The 19249-nt window shown below is 34.3% G+C and overlaps 1 long non-coding RNA gene across 2 annotated transcripts in view; it reads left to right on the top strand.

Annotated features, from left to right (window-relative positions):
- LOC123394363 overlaps window positions 1-19249 on the top strand; it is a 163795-nt gene that overhangs the window by 91521 nt on the left and 53025 nt on the right. For both annotated transcript variants that reach the window (XR_006609050.1, XR_006609049.1), the window contains exon 3: window positions 16717-16777. This is a non-coding gene — a long non-coding RNA (uncharacterized LOC123394363). The remainder of the gene's footprint in view (window positions 1-16716; window positions 16778-19249) is intronic.

Below are 19249 nucleotides of genomic sequence, written 5' to 3'. Positions count from 1 at the left end.
ATTTTGGGAAATAAAAAAGCTCTTTATTCATGAAGGTAATATGAATGAAATTATCTTTGTTTTACTCACAAAATGAAGGTTGTTGATAAACAAACAACAACAAAAAACAATGTTGTCACTCATATTAACGTCATAATAGAAAAAAGATTGCTTGCAAAATATGAACAGTAAGTTCCTTCTGGAGCCCCTGACATAGTTTCAAATGTAAGCATCCCATGGAATTTTCATTCGGTTCTCCTGGAGAGATGTAAAGACTGATTGTAGTCAGACCACCAATATGGGAATAATCTGGAGAATTCCCATTATGGATCTGGAGTGAATTTGACACAATTGACTACAGATGTCAGCATATGAATAACCCATGTTTTGCTAATTCTGCCCACTCTTGGTTCAGCCACACCCCTTTTAAGGAGAATCTGTCATCACACATACAGAAGATATCCAGACCTGTAGAATGGCACTACACCAGCACAACTACAAGTTAGTGGGAAGGTGGAGGGCAATTTTATCTGAAATAAAAATTATCTTAAAGTATCAGTAATACACAGTGCATGTGTGAGGGTAAAATCAGGTTATATGTAACTTCTAAAGTAGAATGTGTTATCTGTAATTGAGAACAAACATTGGAAAACGGTCTAGAGAGATGTGGTGAACAGAAAACTGAGGTGGAGACACTTTTGTATATTGTAGAATGAAGTACCTCTACCCTCCTGGGAATAGCATTAATTAATAATTACTCTGTTTTTGATTCACCAAGCATCCTTATATTATGCTGGGCATACTCACCTGACTGCAGAGAAACAGTCCTGTCAAATAATCCAGTGGCCAAAAGGGAATAATGAAGTCATGCCCTTCCCTACTGTACTGCCAGTATTGCCTTAGATCTAGGACTTGGTCTTAACTGGACACCATTGGCTTACGCTCTGCTTGTTTCCAAAAGCTTAACCCCTTACTTCTGGAGATGCAGTTGGTGAAGTTATATGAATATTTAATATCAAGTCAAGGAAACCCTCATGGTGCCCCCCATTAAGTAGAAACGAATGCCTTGGCTTTATGTCTTTGTTGCTTAACTCTAATAAAAACTCCCATTTTGCTAAGCAGAAGTTCTTATAGCTCTTCCTTCCCATGAAAGCTAAAATTAGTTGATATATAAGGCATAGCTATTAAGTGTTCAAGAAAGATGCTAGACTTACAAGACTGCTTCGTATGTAAGCCTCACTTATATGTAAGTCCGGAAGTAAAGTATCATACATACTTAAGATAAATGCTCTTCTTCTTTAAAAAAAAAAAATATATATATATATATATATATACATATATATATGTATATATATTTAGGTGAGAGAGAGAGAGCAAGCTCTAGTGGGAGAGGGAGAGGGAGAGAGAGAATCCTAAGCAGACTCCAAGATGAGTGTAGAGCCTAAAAGAATCTGTTAATTACTTGTGGGCCAAATTTCTAGGTCCGAAGAGGCCAGATATCCAAAAGCAGCAGAAAAGGCATTTAAAATTACTTAGGTAGTATGCAATATGAAAATTGAATGTTACTCAAATTCTCTATTTTGGAAAAATAAAAATTGAAATATATAATTCCAGAGTTACTACAAAAGTAATGGTTAAAACCCTAAATCGCTTAAAATACCAGCGTTAACTACACACTTAAAAACTGCATTCTTCTCCCCAGTGCGTGATGGGTAGCGTTATACCAGCAAAGATAACTAGACATGTGTTATCTTCTTCATGCTCATAAATGTTGGATTAGAGAAGCTAATGTTAGAGTTATCAACTGAACCACACAAATTGCTTAGCACCATCTTATAATTTGAGAATGCTCAATAAATACTAATACCTCTCTATTCATATCTATCTATTAAGGGTTTTTTTTTTTAAGATTTTATTTATTTATTTGACAGACAGAGATCACAAGTAGGCAGAGAGGTGGGCAGAGAGAGAGAGAGGGGAGAAGTAGGCTTCTCGCTGAGCAGAAAGCCCAATGCAGGGCTCGATCCCAGGACCCTGAGACCATGACCTGAGCTGAAGGCAGAGGCTTTAACCCACTGAGCCACTCAGGCACCCCCATTAAAGGGTTTTAACATGATTTTTAAGTATACATATTAACTCATATCAGTATGGTAAAACCTCACCTTACTTTATTATATTTATATTATAATTATATCTATTAAATTAATAATAATAATAATTATATTTATTAATTATTAATTAATTAATAATGATATTTATTTGAAACCTCTCATTCCAATTGAAATGTTTTCATCAGCTTCCATTTGATAAAAAAAGATAATGAATGGCCTTGAGTTCTTAATGTGCCTTGGTTTTTAGTTATTGTAAGGGTAAAAATAATAATCAATTTAAATTTCTTTAGTAATTATTTGAAGTTATTTAATTCCAAAAAAGGCTTTGTTCTTTGTTTATTCATTCTAATTCTCTAAAGAAATTCTAGGCAATATTATTTGAGGACTCCATTTATATGATTTAATGACTACATTCTATAGTGTCTCTAAGAACAATTTGTGGAAAAAATCTTATTTTTTATGAAAATAATAATTCTATTAGAAGCCTACCCCTTCACCCCCATGGCCTCAATGAAGTATTTTGACTACAAGAATATACAAGTTATTGTATATTATCCTTACTCCCATCTAGGTTTTGCTTTTAAATTTCACTTTGTGTTTGATGTGGTTTTATTTTCTTCAGACTTAAGCTTTATTTTGTGAAAACATAAACTGAGGCATATGAAAAAATTTTAATCATTTATTTGGGCAAAAATCGTTTCACATCAGGAAGGACCAAACCAAAAGTGGTTAGAAACTCTCAAAAGTACTCCGCCAATAGGAACTAAGGGAAAGACCTTTATAGAGAAGACACTGAAATAAAGCAAGAAATTATTTGATTGGCTATTGCTTAAGTAGTTGCTATATTTGGAAAAGCCTAGTTGTTGGCTTGTGATTGGGCATCCTTGGGTAAGTTGAAGCATTACATGCTTAGGTTTGGGATTGCTTATAAAGGCTACTCAGACATTAAGCCACCTCAGTTTAATGGCTTCCTTGTTTAACTAATTTAACAATTTCAGTATGTTTTTTTATTGTCATGAGCTCCTTTTCTTTTCTGCTTTTTAATGCCATCTCTTCTTACCACCCCACTACCCAATCACCACTGTGCAAGTGCCACCTGCAACCACAGCATACCAGTTTCTTTTTCTCCACTCTTATTGAGGAACACTTGGCATACCTCAGCTCTTTAAGCCAAAGGCATCTAGCATGGTAGTTTGATTTACATATATTATAAAATGGTTGCCACAATTCGTTCCACTAATATTTATCTTCTCATAGAGATGCAATAAAAAGAAAAGAAAGAGTAGGGGTTGGGGGTTGGTCCTTGTGATGAGAACTCTTACAGTTTCCTCTGAAAAACGTCCTATCCATGCCACAGCACCCACCCTGTTTCTGTCCTTTTTTTTTTTTTCCCCAACTTTCCAACTTCTGGTTCAAATAAGTTAGAATCTTTCAAGTAGTTTGCTCATGCAATTTCCTCTTTTAAAGATTCTCAGAGCATGGATCACTAAACAGGCACAGTAAAAGGCAGCATTATTTCTTACCAAAATTTTGAAGAAATTTAAACAAAAGTTGATGTTTATTCAATTTTCTACTTTGTCCCATGTGCCACATTTTAACAATAAAACTTGCGTTTATATCCCTTGATATGGTGAGCAAGGAAAACACAGATGGAAAGACGGTGATGGGGGAATTCCTAAAAATGGGAGCAGCTTCTGAAATGTAGGAGACATTCAAGTAGAGAAAAAAGAAATGAAACTGACTCATGCAATAGATGAGTCCAAAAAAGTAATTTGGCTGGGAGGTCAGCAAACTGTAGCCCCTGGGCTAAATCCAGGACCTGTTTTTGTAGTCTACTTGCTAAGAATGATTTTTTATATTTAATATATGTGTGGAAAATCAAGCAAACTTATTTGTATGTAAAAATTGATGAATTACAATTTTGTTGTCCAGAAATAAAGTATACTGGAACCCTACCATTTTCCTTCATTTCATGCATTGTTGGTGACTCCTTTCATGCTCTAATAGCAGAGTCAAGCAGTTGCAATAAAGAGCTTATGACATACAACACCTAAAACTTTTCTTATCTAGCCCTCTACAGAAAAGTCTGCTGACCCTTGGTTTAGAACATTTCCCTAAGCTAATTTTTCCTAGCTGATCAAATCAGTGTGCATTGACTGACATTCTGGGATTTCAAGTTTAAATAAACCACTAATCAGCTGGTACATTCTGATTTTTCCAGGAGTGTTTTCTTGACAATCACACAAGAACAGTGCTCACAGTCAGTAAGAGCAGACGCCTTGGTGTATTTGTTCCTTTACAAGAAAAAATAAAAGATAAACTGTTTATTTTGTTATTTTGAGATAACTAACATTTTATGTTGTAAGACATTAAACAGAAAGATACCATGTATTATTTATTGGGTTTTCTCCAGTGGTAACATCTTGAAAACTGTAGTACAGTATCACAACTTAGATACTGACATGAATACACTCAACATCCAAGATATTTCCATCACCATGAGGATTCCTCATGCTGCCCTTCTACTGTCACACCCCTTCCATCGCACTCCCACCCCTGCCTTAACAACCCTTACACACTAATCTGTTTTTCATTTCTATAATTTTATTATTCAAGAATTTGGAAATTAGTTATATGGAATGTAACCTTTGGAGTTGCAGCGTAATCTCGGGTCACTCAGCATAATTCTCTTGAAATCATCCAGGTTGCTGAGCATATCAACACTTGGTTCTTCTTTTTTGCTGAGTAGTATCACATCCTATGGATGTGCCATAGTTTGTTTGTGACTACTCATCAGCTAAAGGACATCTGGGCTGTTTCCAGTTTGGAGCTATTAGGAAAAGAATTTCTGTAAATATTCATGTACAGGTTTTTGCATGAATATAAATTTTCATTTCTTTGGGATACATGCCCAAGAGCCAAATTGCTGGGTTGTATGGTAAGCATATGTTTTGTTTTGTTTTCTTTTCTTTTTTCTGGGGGGGTGGGAGGAGGTTTGGGGGAGAGAGTAGGTGAGGAGGAGAAGATGAGAGAGGAAAAGAATCTTAAGCAGGCTCAACATCCAGCATGGAGCCTGACACAGGGCTCAGTCTCATCTCCCTGAGACCAAGACCTGAGCCAAAATCAGGAGTCAGACACTTAACCAACTGAACCACCCAGGTGTATGCTTAGTTTTTAAAAGAAAATGACAGATTGTTTTCCAGAGTTGCTGTACCATATTACATTCTCATCATCGATAACATGAGTGATCCAATATCCTCACCAATGTTTGGGGTTGTCACTATTTTGCTTTGTTTCATTTTAGTTCTTCTAATAGGGGTGTAGTGCTATCACATGGTTTTAATCCACATTTTTCTAATGGCTAATGCTGTTCAGCGTCTTTTAATGTGTTTACTTGCCATATGTATATCCTCTTGGATGAAATGTCTCTTCTTATCACTTGCCCATTTTCCATTTGGATTATTTGATTTTTTTTTTTTTTTTTTTTTTTTTTTACTGTCGAGTTGTGAGAGTTCTTTATATTGTTTAGATACTTGTCCTTTGTCAGATATGTGGTTTGAAAATATTTTCTTCCAATCTGCAGCTTGTCTTTTCACCCTTTTAATGGACTTTTTTATGGAGCAAAAGTTTTTAATTTTGACAAAGACAATTTATCAGTTTTTATGGATTGTGATTTTTGTGTCAATTGTAGGAACATTTGACCTAGCCCTAGATCCCAAAGATTCTCTTTGAGGTTATTACCTCAAAGTTTTATACTTTTATGTTTACATGTAAACATAAAAGTATATTTTATATTCATTGTAATATAATTCATTGTAATATAATTATATTCATTTTATATTCATTGTAATAGCATTGATCAAAACGAATTCATTTGGTATTCATGTAGATGTCACATGTACTTCCATAGGTGTTTCATTGTAAATTAGCATTTCTCAGAGGACACTTAAAATAAGTGTTACTGAAAGTCCTTATTACATATATTGCCGAGATTAGTACATTAAGGATCATATACTTACATAGTACTAATGCATTTCTGCCACTTAAAATACTGCATTACCCATTTCTGATATCTAGCAAATATCTAATATCTCAGAGTGGTTGTAATCCACTCTGAGTTCATTTTTGTATAGGATGTATAAATTTTGTATAGATATAAGTAAAATTTCTTTTTGTACCTGTGGATGATCAATCACTCCATTACCATTTGTTGAAAAGACTACATTACCTCCATTGAATTGGTTTTGCATCTTTGTCAAGAATCAAATGGTCATATTTGTGTGGGTCTATTTCTAGCTTCCCTGTTCTGTTTCATTGATTGACATGCTTATTTCACTGAAATACCTAAGTCTTGATTACAATCAAATGGTAATCTATTGTTATATTTATTATTAATGACACACTATTTTATAGATATATAATATTAAACCCAGTGTCAGTATATTAAATAATATACTATTACATAATACATCTTGAAATTAGACAATTCCTCCCAATATATTTTTTCTGAAATTGTTTTAGCTATTCTAGTTCCTTCCTTTGCATTTCAGTATAAAGTTTAGAAATAATTTTATCTATTGCTACCAAAAATTTCCCCTTATATCCATTTGAGAAGAATTGACATCTTTACTATGTTGAGACTTGCAATCCATGAACATGGTATGTCTTTCCAAATCTCTTAGGTTTCTTTCATCAGCATTTTATAGTTTTCAGCATACAAGCTCCATACATTTTTTAGACCTATGCTTAAGTGTTTACATTTTGAATTATTTTAAATTAATGTTGTATTTATGTTTCTATGTTTTATTTCCTTTTTCTTTTCACCTTATTACTCCAGCTAGAATAAAACTCAAAGCATTAAACTGAATAGATGGTAAAAGTGAATGTCCTTGACTTATTGCTGATCTTATGGGGACAGCATTTAGTTTTTTACCATTAAGTAGAATGCTTACTATAACATTTTCTTTTTTAAAAATAGAAGATCTTTGTCAAATTGAGATGTTTCCCTCTATTCCTAGTTGTCAGAGTTTCCAATCATGAATGGGTCCTGAATTTTTCTTCATCTATCAATATCATCATATGATAATTCTTCTTTAGCCTATTTATGGTGGATTATATTGATTGATTTTCAGAATATTGAACCACTTGCATCCATGGAATAGCCTTCAACTGATCATGGCATATAATTCTTTTTATATATTGCTGAATGCTATTTATGGGATACAGTATTAAAGATTTTAAATCAGTGTTTGTGAGGGATATTGGTCTATGTGTTTCTCTTTTTCTGATATTTGTGTTCACTATCAGGATAATATTCGTCTCATAAATAAATTGGAAATTGTTCCCTCTAGTATTTTCTAAAAAAAAAAAAAAAAAAGTGTAGAATATGTGTGTGCTAAGTCTTCTTTAAATATTTGTTGGAATTATCCAACAAAACCATCTAGGCTTGGAGTTTTCTTTTTAAGAGAGTTTTTTTAAATTACAAATTCAATTTCCTCAATAGATACATGGTTATGCAAATAATCTAATTCATATTCGGTGAGTTGAGGTAATTTGTATTATTGAACAATTGGTCCACTCTATCTAAGTTGTCTAAGTTCTGTGTTTAGGGCTTGTAGTTTTCCATTATTGTCGTTAGATGTCTGTAGTGATATGCCTATTTCACTCCTGATTCGCAATTTGTGTCTTTTCTCTTTTTTATTTGTCAGTCATGTTGGAAGCTTGGCAAGAAGTTTATCTATCTTTTCAAAGAACAAACTCATGGATACATTGATTTTCTCTACTGTTTTACTGTTTTTCAGTTTCATTTATTTGTGCTATTATTATTATTTTGTTATTATTATTTTACTATTATATTATTATTTTATTATTTTTATTTTATTTTATGTATTTTTTATTATTTATAATATTATTATTATTATTATTATTTTACCTTTTTTAAATAAAAATATTTACCTATTTTACTTAATTTTACACTTCTTTTTCTTGATTCCTGAGATTGGAGTATGGATTCTTGTTTTGAGACTTTTCTCTTTTCTGATATATTCAATTAGTACTATCAATTTCCCTCTGAGTACTGCGAATGTGTCCCACAAATTTTGCTATGTTCTATTTTAATTTTAATTCTCTTCAGTGCATTTTTCTTTGATTTCCTCTTTGATCTATGGCTATTTATAAGTGCGTTAATTAGCTTCCAAATGTTTAGAGATTTTTCTTTTGTATTTCTATTATTGGTTTCTGGTTTGATTCCATTTTGGTCAGAAAACACACTCTGTAGGATTTCAGTTTTGTTGATAATTGCTTTACGGACCAGGATATGACCTATCTTGGAATATATTTTTGGGCATTGGAACAGAATGTAAGTTCTTTTATTGTTGGGTGTATGGTCTAAAAATATCAATTAGATCCTGTTTGTTGATGATATTAAGTTCTATATACTTGCTAATTTTCTATCAGTTGTAGTAGGTATGTTGAAGTTTACAACTATAACCATGGATTTGTCTATTTTTTTTCTATTTTACCAGTTTTTATTCCACACATTTTGTAGCTCTTTCGTGTATACACACTCAGGGTTGTTATGTTTTCTTCTTGGGTATTCCTTCTTATCATTTAATAATGTATATTTCTGTCTCTGGTAAATTTTTTGCTTTGAAGTTCTTTTATTTGATACTAATGTTATTCCTGTTTTATTTGATCAATGTTTGCATAAGACATAGATATAATGTATATGAATTACATGTAATACATATATGTGTATATAAATATATATAACATATTCATGTGTATATATGTGTACATATATGTAAAAACATATGTTGTTTCCATGTTTTTACTTTAAATCTGTGTATATCATTGTCTTTGAATTGCATTCCTTTTGGACAGTAGATAATTAAGCCACATTTTTTTAAAATCCACTAAGCATATCTCTGTCATTTAATTTGTGTATCCAGACGTATTACATTCAATTAAAAATTTTTTTAAGAGAGAGAGAGTGGAGGTGGGGGCAGAGAGAGAGAGAAACTTAAACTGGCTCCAGCCCAGCTCAGAGCCCCACGTGGGCCCAATCTCATGACCCTGAGATCATGACCTGAGCTGAATCAAGAGTCAGAGGCTTAACCAACTGAGCCATCCAGGTATCCCTCAATTTAATTATTGATATGTTATGGCTTAAGCCTGCCAGTTGAGTCTATGTTTTTTTCTCTTTGTTTTTCATATCACCTGCCTCCTTGTATGTTATTTAAATACTTTTTAGAATTTTTAGAATTTCCTCTTCCTAGTATTTTTCAGTGTATTTCTTTGTGTAGTTTTTTAGAGGTTGCTTTATGTATTAGATTTTATATACATAACATCACAGTATACTGGTGTCTTCATTTTACTTGTTCAAGTAAAGTACAGAAACTTTACCTCCCTTTTTTTTACCTTTAATCCATACCCATTTATAATGAGCTTAAGTGTTTCCTCTACATACACTTAGAGCCACATCAGACATTGTTAAATTTTTGTATCTGCCATCAAACATAATTTAGAAAACCTCAGAGAAGGAAAGTCTATTATTTTTACTCATATTTTTGTTACTGAATTGTTTATTCTTTTCTAAAGGTCCAAGATTCTTCTTTTATTATCTCCTTTCTGTTTAGACAACTTCCTTAACTATTCTTTCAAGGTGGGGCTACTATTGAAGAGTTCTAATATTCATCCTTCATCTGATAATGTCTTGATTTCCACCTCATCCCTAAAGGATATTTTCCATGGACATAGGATTCTGGATTGACAGTTCTTTCTCTCACCCATTAAAAATGTTGTACTCCTGGGACGCCTGCGTGGCTCAGTTGGTTAAGCAGCTGCCTTCGGCTCAGGTCATGATCCCAGCGTCCTGGGATCGAGTCCCACATCGGGCTCCTTGCTCCGCAGGGAACCTGCTTCTCCCTCTGACTCTGCCTTCCACTTTGTCTGCCTGTGCTCGCTCTCTCTCTGACAAATAAATAAATAAAATCTTTAAAAAAAAAAAAAATGTTGTACTCCTTACTTCTGACCTCCCTGTTTCTGATGAGAAATTTACTTACCAAAATTGTTTTTCCTCTGAAGGAAGATTATATTTTTTCCCTTACTGCTTTGAAGATTTTTTCTTTGTCTTTAGTTTTCAGAAGTTTGACCAAGATATGTTTTGGTTATGAATGCCTTTGTTTCCTCTTGCTTGTGGTTTGCTCAGCCTCTTAAATCTACATGCCTTTTACTAAATTTGGGGAGTTTAGGGCCATTATTTTTTTAGCATGTTTTATGACTTGTCCTCTCTCCTTTCTCTTTCTGGGACTCCAATGGCACAAATCTTTTATCTTTTATTATAGTTCCACAGTGGCCTGAGTCTCTCTTTACTTTTTTTTTTTTTTAAGTGTATTTTCTCTATGTGGTTCAGACTGGATCATTTTTATTGTTCTCTCTCCTTCTGAACTGGCTCTTTCCTTTGCCTCTTTCATTTTTTTATTTATCATAGTTATCATACTTGTCAGTTCTCAAATTTCTATCTGCTTATTCTAGAGAGCTTTTATTTCTTTGATAAGGTTTTTTGTTTGTTTCCACAATGTTCATAATTTCTCATCAAAGCATTTTCACGATAGCTGCTTTAAAATCTTTGTAAGATAATTCTAAAATTTCTCTTATCTTGGTGTTCACAAGTATTGATGTCTCTTTATATTCAGTTTGAGGTGTTTCTGCTTCTTTTTATGACAAATGATTTTCCATTGAAACCTGGACATTTTGTGTATTATGAGACTCTGGATATTATTTAAACCTTCTATTTTAGCTAGCTTCCTCTGACACTACTCCAGCAGAGAAAGGGGGTACACCTTGTCATTGCCAGGTATAGCACTGACACCTGAGTGGGAAGGCTCTGTTTTCCTGCTGGGTGGGGGTGAGAGTTCCTATTCCCCAGGGGGCCTCCACTGATACTTTCCTAGCTAGGAGGGATATCAGTGGTTTGTTACTGACCTTGTCATGGCCTCTGCTGTCACCTTACAGATTGGGAAATTGTAGGGTTGGACAGTTTCTGATGTCCTGGACCTCCATTAGGCTTCCTCTGTCTAATGCAACCATAGTAAGGAAGGAGAAAGTCACCTCAGTATTGTAGGGTTCAGGTTGAAGTCCAGGATCCCTATGTAAGCTCCACTGCCATTACATTGGGTTAGGGTAGGGAACTTGTTATCCCTTGACAGGGACTAAAGTTCCAGTTTCCTACTCAGACTTCCTTACCCCATTCTATGGTTGGGGAGAGGAAGTTGGGATGCTTTGTTCTAGGCTACCAAGTGTCTTCAGGAGACTTTTCAATGGACCTTTGCAGGTATGGGGGTGGCTGTTTTTGTGGTATCTGACTAGAGCAAAGTAGTATTGCCCCAGTGCTTTCTGTCTTTCTAGGCTGCTCCTTTCTTGGTCTTTTGGCATCAAAGAACAGGTTTTTCTTGAGGCTTCTCTGGTCTGCACCAATTGGTGTCTCTGGGTTGCTGGTTTCTTCCACTCCAAGTTTTGGATAGATGAGGTAAAAATAAAATCCAGGGAACTCACCTCAGTGTTGTTCCTTGGGTTCTGAAGTCCCTGGCTGTTCTTTCCTCTACTCTCTATTGTTCAGAATCTCCTGATATTTGTTTTATGTACTATGTCCAGAGTTTTTAGTTGCACCTAGCAGGAAGATTAGGAAAAACTGTCTACCACATTTTCCTGGAAGTGAATCCTCCCATTTCCTTTTTTTTTCTTTTTTCTTTATTTATTCTTTATTTGGCAGGATAGCATACAATTTTTGCCCTGTTTTCTATAGGAAACTTAAATAGAATTAAGAAAAAGTAACTAATAAATTTTCCATTAAGAAGAAAATTTGAGACAAAGAACCCATGTCTATCCGTAATGTACTTTTCAATATCCATTTCATTTCTACCTTCCAATTTCTTCTAGTTTGTTTCTTGACTACTTTAGCAACAATAAATGCTCCTTTAGTGTTTTATGGCAACTCTTACATTTAGAAGTAAGCTTTTTTCACTAGAAAATTCTCATTGAATGACTTCTGCATGGGGGCATGTTCACGTGATTCATTGCTGTTCCCCTGTGCCTGTCACAAGGCCAACGCACATATGAGTTCTTAATAAATATCTGCTGAATAAGGGGATGAGAACTGAAAATTTAAATTTTTCATTCTATGAGAGCTTATCTCCTTTATTCTTGCTGTGCTGGAGCATGGGACACATGTGTCTGCCGCCTGTGCTTGATTCCCACTGGGCACCCTAAGCATGTGCTTAGGGCATTAGCAAAATTTGCCCGGAATTCCTCAATCTAGAATAAAGCAATTTTAATTTCAGCACACGTGTCAGTTTTTGCTTTATGGTGTAGCACTGTTTGAATTTTGAATTACAAATGAAGAGGACACCAGAATGGTTCCCGTGTGTGTATGTGTGTGCACCCGTGCACATTCGCTCCTGTCACTTCTAAAGAAAGTGACCTAAAGAACATGACACAAAAAGACCACAGACTGTTTTTACAGTCTGTTTCCTAGATCCTGGAATCTTTATGTGTGTGTGTTGGGGGGTGGGGGATGATGAGTTTTTAAGCTAATCATGGTTTGATGATCTTTTAAAATCTTTGTCCTGTGATGTGCAATGTGTGGGCATGCATACATGGCGGCGGGTAATGTTAGTCCATCATTTTGTGAAGTCCTGAATATAATTTTAAATTTTTTGCAAGTAACGATACTTGAGATACAAATCTCCCATCCTTGAACCGTTTTTAAATGCAGGTAATAGAACATGATTCTTCTTAGTACCCCTGAGTATGTTTGGTTTAAATACTCATCATAATACTCGCTTTCCCGTTTGGCTTTAGAGTCTGCTTAAAGTAATGGTGAAAGATTGAATTCACTATAGTTTGGTTAGGAAGTCTGGAAATGTTCGTCCACCGACACTTTCGTCGCCTGCTGGAATGGAAATTCACTGGGGCGGGGGGACCATTTCATTTTATTGCCTAAGAGGTGTTGATAACATACCCTACATCTTTCCAAGGCATCTTTCGTGCCAAACCGACAAACTGTAGCTAGTGAAGGAACAGAAAGAGCACTTCTTACATGAGTCACTCTCAGCAAACTTACACAGCAGCTGTGCTAGGTACTGATGAGGATTACCACAGAACCCAGTTGCAAGATTTTGTGTGGTCGAGGAGACAACTGCCTCTCTCCGGGGACCACTTCGAAGGGGGTGGCTATAATGCATCCCTACTGTTGCGGGTGGATTTTGTGGCCAGGCAGTACAAAATCAGTGCCAGATAAAATCAGAAAGTAAGAGAAAGCGAGAAGAATCTCACAGATTTTAAACCTTAATGTGAGAGACTACAACAAATGTCCTGAGCTTGTTGCATTTACTAGTTAGAAAAAAGGAGACGGAGGAAGGGATGCGTTTAACTCAGAAAACTTGCAGGGCTTCGGTCTTTTCATTTGAGAACCATTTGGGTGTGTTGTGAAATCAAGTTGCAGAGTAGGCATGTTCAGACCTCTATTTGCTACAGTTAGTAGGAAAGATTCCCCCCCCCCACCTTAAATAAAAGAAGCCAGAGTTTTCTGTGCAAACTGAAACAGGCGTTGCAAGAATCAGATTCACTTTGGACGAGTCTTCACATTCCAAGTCATCATTGCATTAGGCAGCACAATTCCATCTCTGGTTGATGGGCAGAAAAAGTGGGCAGCTTGCCAGGTAGACGTTTCCATGACTCCCAGCCCCCAAAGGTGATGCGTTTTTCAGCTAATTCAATGAAGAGTGGGCTGAACTTTGGGTCTAAACGAGACAATAGCTGCCTTCGCAGTATCAGCAGAATGGTTGATGGGAATGCACTCTACATTTGGCAGAGAATCATGTGACCTTACGACTGAGATTTTGTGATGGTGCCAACGGAGACTTGGAAAGCAGCAACCGTCCTGACTTTTTTCTTCTTTTCTAGCATGGCTCAGAAAATGGTGGATCTTAATACTTGACTTTAGCCAGACTCAGCAAGCGACTGAGCTTTGAAGCACAACTTTGCCTTTATTCTGGGTTTTTGGCAGGCCACCAGGAGGCTGTCCCTTTCACGCCTGATAAATTCTGCTGCTTATCTCTAAATAGGAAAAAAAAGAAAAAAGAAAAATATAAACAGAATATTGAGGCATAACAAGTGAATCCTAAAATTGTATGTGCTTTTTGTTTTTTGGCTTTTCTTACTGCTGATTTTTTTTTTTTTTTAATGTTAATACCCTTTCTGCTTGCTGAAGAATCCAAGTACTTTTTTTTTTTTTTTTTTTTTTTTTTTTTTTTTGGTTTATAATGAACAGGCATTTGAACAGGGCAAACAGGACGGCCGCAGCACTGAGCATGAGATCATTGCAGCCGTGTAGCAAACTGGCACCCTGCCTTCTCACCCTTTTGGTTCAGGAGACAAACGTGTGCAATCCTCATTTCTAAAGTCAGCTCAGCCTGGAAGGATTCCTGGTCTCTCCTACCTTCTACCATTCCGCTGCCAGGGACAGCAAGGATTGGTGCAGCTTCTGCGCAGTGCTTTGTGCCTGGAATACCGAGAACGAAGAAAAAGAAGACAAGCACCCTGATCCTTTTTTCCAAGAAATAACAGGAGCCCCGAAGAGAAAAAAAAAAAAAATCTGAGTTTGTCCTACTCCATGCAAGAGTGCTGAAAAAAAATGAGACGCTCCTGCTCAAAAACAAAAACAAAAACAAACAAACAAAAATCCAAACCAAAACAAACCAAAAAAAAGCAAACATTGGCTTGTATACCTACAGAGACATCGGGCTTTGTAAAGCAGCTTTGTAAGGCAACATAACCAAATGAGCCTTCCTTATTTTTATTATTTCAAAACTATGGCATAATTAGCAATGTATTGCACTTGGTGAAATCGCACCTTTCATATCAGGTATAACTTTTTTTGTTGTTTCTTTTTAAGCCTACTCTTAGATAAAAGGGGATCCTTGAACTTTCAATGTACTCTTATTTAGCTCATCACCCACTTTACTCTTATTAACTTCTTCCTTTTGCTCTCTTGCTCTAATCCTGACTAGAATAGAAACTTACGTAAAAATAGAAAAATGTCTATGGAAAAGATGGTACATGTTTTATTTGGGTTATATGTCGAAGTCTGGAGAGACATTAATATGTTATCTGTGCTTTTCGTGTACAGTATTAGTTTTTGCTATCTAAGAAAAGTGAACATTTAATCCTAGTTGTTTAAAGAAATTAAATCTTTTATTTGCTGTGACTCATAATTTGAAATGTGAAAGAAGAAACTTTTTGGACTTCTAAAAAAGGATCATATTAGGAGATACAGTAAACTGGTGAGAAATAAAATTAGTTTGGGGAAGTTGTATTTAAATTATTTACCAGGATTTTAGTATAACCGAAGTAAGGATGAAAAGATCATGTTCTCAGTTGCTAAGTAGAAAAGAAGCTTGTTCCACAATAATACTCTCTTTTAAAATATATTTTAAAAGAAGCATTTGTCTTAGGGCAGTTGCAGAGAGCGTTGGAAATATCCATTAAGTATTTCAGTGGAAAAAGTACATACAAACTTGTTTTAAGTTTAAAGCAATGATTGGCTCAGCAGATAAATGCATTGCATTCTAATTATTTTGTCTATTTGTAGGAATAAATTGCTAAGTAATTTAAGCATTTTATAACAAAACCAGTTTTGCCTGGTTCAATGGGAAAGGATTAGCAGATGTATTCCACCTATTTTAATTTCAATTAAAACTCTTTCTAAACATATTTAAAAATTGTTAAAAAGAGAAAGTACTTCTTAAAAATACAGCATGTATAAATGAAGGCTATAATTTGCATATTAAGAATTGATGCTATAATATTCTCCATGAAAAGAATAAACTTTGAGCAAACTGTTGTGCTTTTAAAATCATATTTTATCATATTGGAAGTATGTAGGGGAAACAGAGAGAAAATATTATAGAACTGATGATTTCTACCTCCTTTTTTTGTCACTCTATGAAGAATTATGGGAAATTACAATTACCCTATATATGATAACATTCAAATAAAACGTTTTATTAAGTTTATCGGTTATTGTTCACTAATTATTTAAGAAATAGCTCTTGTTCTTTTATGCTGCCTCAGCTAATGGAACGTCAACTTTCACAGGCTTAATTAACATTTATAAACCTGTTTTCATGTTTCAAGATCCTTTAGTTGAAAAACATTATTTTAAATGTTATTTTTAGGAGCCATTAATCTCTACACTCTTAATTATCTTATTAAGCTCCATGCCAAATCCAAATCTCTTTTCAGCTTTCACTAGTTCATTGTGCAAAACCTAGTCGCTTCTTTAACAGCTATGCCTCCTTTCACTTTCAAAACTGTGACTGTGAAAACAACACCAACCAAAATGAACGCGTAAAAGCAAACTATGAAACCACATTATATGTCATATGAGTAGCCTTGGGTGGGGCTCTAGGAGTCTTCCAAGCCTTTAAAAAAATACTTTAAAAGGTTTTGCCCATTTTGATATTGTGTTTTCTTCTCGATCATCTACCTTCATTCCCACCATCCAGCCAGATGATCCTCCTAGACAAGCAATTGTCTGATATTTCTCCTTTTGTGGTTGTTTTAGGGAAAAACTTAAAATGGATATGAGAAGTGAAGAAGGTGATCATAAGAGAAAATCATCTCAGGTAAAAATAAAAAACAAAAGAGCAATTTGCTGTTTTAATATTTTTAAAGAAAAAAAAACAGTGTTGACTGTGTTTAGTTCTAAGAATTCGTTTCATAGTCTTTATGGATCTATCTGTTGGGATTTTCATTGATGGCTTGAGAATTTGTACTATTACCTACCTTTGTGACAAATTTTTGTCTGAGTTTATGATCAATGTGCAGTCTGAGTCCCTTGGAATTATGTGTCTGTATATCCATTCATATATCTATATATCCATTAATGTAACGATTGACTAGAAAGTAATTTAGAAAAAGAAAAAATATATTTTTTCATTTGTAATACCATAAAAAAGGTAGTGAAATCTGGAGGGAGGCAATAAAGTTGTGCTTTTTAAAAAATATGACCTAATAAGAGAATGAAACCAAAATATACATTCTTATAGTTATGATAAAACCAAAACAAATGTTGCTTTTTATTTCTCATCTAAGTTTATGAATACATGTTAAGATATTTTTACTATAATTGAATGCAATTATGACTGTTGATTTTTTACTATAGTTTTTAGCAAGTATGGGAATAATTAGAAAATAAATAATGGTAAAAACTTACATAGACCACATTATCTATATAATGTCTATAAAACACATTTTATTTTATTTCAAAACATGCAAAAACACGAAGCAATTTTTATGTAGTATTACTATTTTTCACAATGAAGATATAGTTTAGAAATGCTAAATATACTGGATATGAATGAAACGATTAATGATTGTACAACTTACAGTTTTGTTTCTGTTGAGCTTAAGAATCTTAAAAAACATGTATGTGGCTGGCTTTATGTTTATTCTTTGTGTGTTTGCTTATTGTGTGGTGGTTTAAATATTTTTTTTAATAACAATTTATTTTTGCCCAACCCGTTGACCAGGTAAGAGTTGTAAGTAGCTATATGTTATGTTTTAAGAATATCTTTTTAAAAAATAAATTTATTGTGTTTAAGAGGCAAGCTAGATCTTCTTCCATACAGTAGATCTGAAGTATAAATTTTAGTAGTAGTAACACTGTTAATAGTAATAATGTTGTTAATATGTCATTAATTTTAGTTTTCTGATATTTATCCAAATATTGTTAATTTCAGTATTATTCCAACTATAGACACATATGTATACTTTTAAGACTTTTTAGTGACTTCCTGTGTTCTCTGCCTAGTCAACAAGATCTCCCTTGTTTTATGAGAAAGTTACAATGTTACCCATTCCTTAAAATCACTAACTGAGGTTTTATAAAAGAGTTAAAACAAGCACAGTCTGAGCCTTACACAATTAGCTTAATAGTTAATTTGGTCTTAATTATAGGCTGGTAATACTACATTCATGCTTCACAATTACATAATTCATACATGCATGTATGGATCCTTTTTTTTTCTTTTAAAACTCATTATTAATTAGAATAGTCCAAATCCAAAATATTCCCCATTAAAACAAAAGTAATCTGTGTAAAATATTTCAGTATACGATTCTTTAAATTCTCATGTATATAAACCTGTATTTAGTGCAGAATATTCATGAAGGCCTTTAACTGGGAATATGCATACTAAGATTATTTTAGCATTAAAAATATTAATGGTGAAGGATCAATATTAATATTTTCATCTGATTTTGTCAGATATTTACAACAAATTCTGCATTAATAGAGAGCCCAAGTGAGATGTTGCCCATTGGCATAAACCCGTAGATCCGATCTTGTGGTGAAATGGACTGCGCAAGCTCGCTTCTATGGGTCTGTGTCAGTGTGGTAATCTAACACAATGCTATAGCCAAATGCTGTTAAATAATATCTCAGCCAAACTCCTGTTAAACTTTAGTCGATTACTTTTTAAGTATTTTATATTTTCCTTTATTTCTCAAGTGTACATTAACCGTCTTTGGTCTTTAGAGGCAACCTCCAATTGTTGACCTCTAGGAAGGGTTTATAGCATAGCCATTCAAAGTTGGAATCCAAGTATAGTAAGTTACTTAAGAAACTTGAATTTTTTATAAGAAGGTTTGAAATAAGAGCTGAATAGAAACGATTCAGAAACTTAAGTTCACATTGTAGTGGTTAGTACACCTCATCAGCTTCAATAAGAAAAAGTAAAAGCTATAACTGGATTTATATATTACTATTGAGCTGATTTCTCTTAAATGAAGTTGAATGCTTATTGGCTTTTAATATTATTAATTGCTAGTAGAACTATATGTCAGGAGAGATGTCAGGGGACATTTTGTATGCTGGAAACCCAAGAGGTTAGGATAATCCTAGTAGACACATATTAAGTCTATTGGTGAAATGTTAGAATATTATATCTACATCCTTGCCAAGCCCATAGGTATATGGCCGCCATATTTGGAGGAGCTGACTGAAGATATGATAAGGAGTTTGAAGCAACATTGGAAGCTGTGTGCATCCGGGTTGAGGTAGTAGGTTGTATGGTTTAGAGTTACACCCTGGGAGT

The sequence above is a fragment of the Mustela putorius genome, unplaced genomic scaffold (assembly GCF_011764305.1).
Source record: "Mustela putorius furo isolate JIRA1106 unplaced genomic scaffold, ASM1176430v1.1 tig00003834_pilon_pilon_pilon, whole genome shotgun sequence".
In the NCBI taxonomy this organism is placed as follows: domain Eukaryota; kingdom Metazoa; phylum Chordata; class Mammalia; order Carnivora; family Mustelidae; genus Mustela; species Mustela putorius.
The sequence above is the reverse complement of the archived record's forward strand: the minus strand, read 5'-3'. Positions and strand labels throughout refer to the sequence as shown.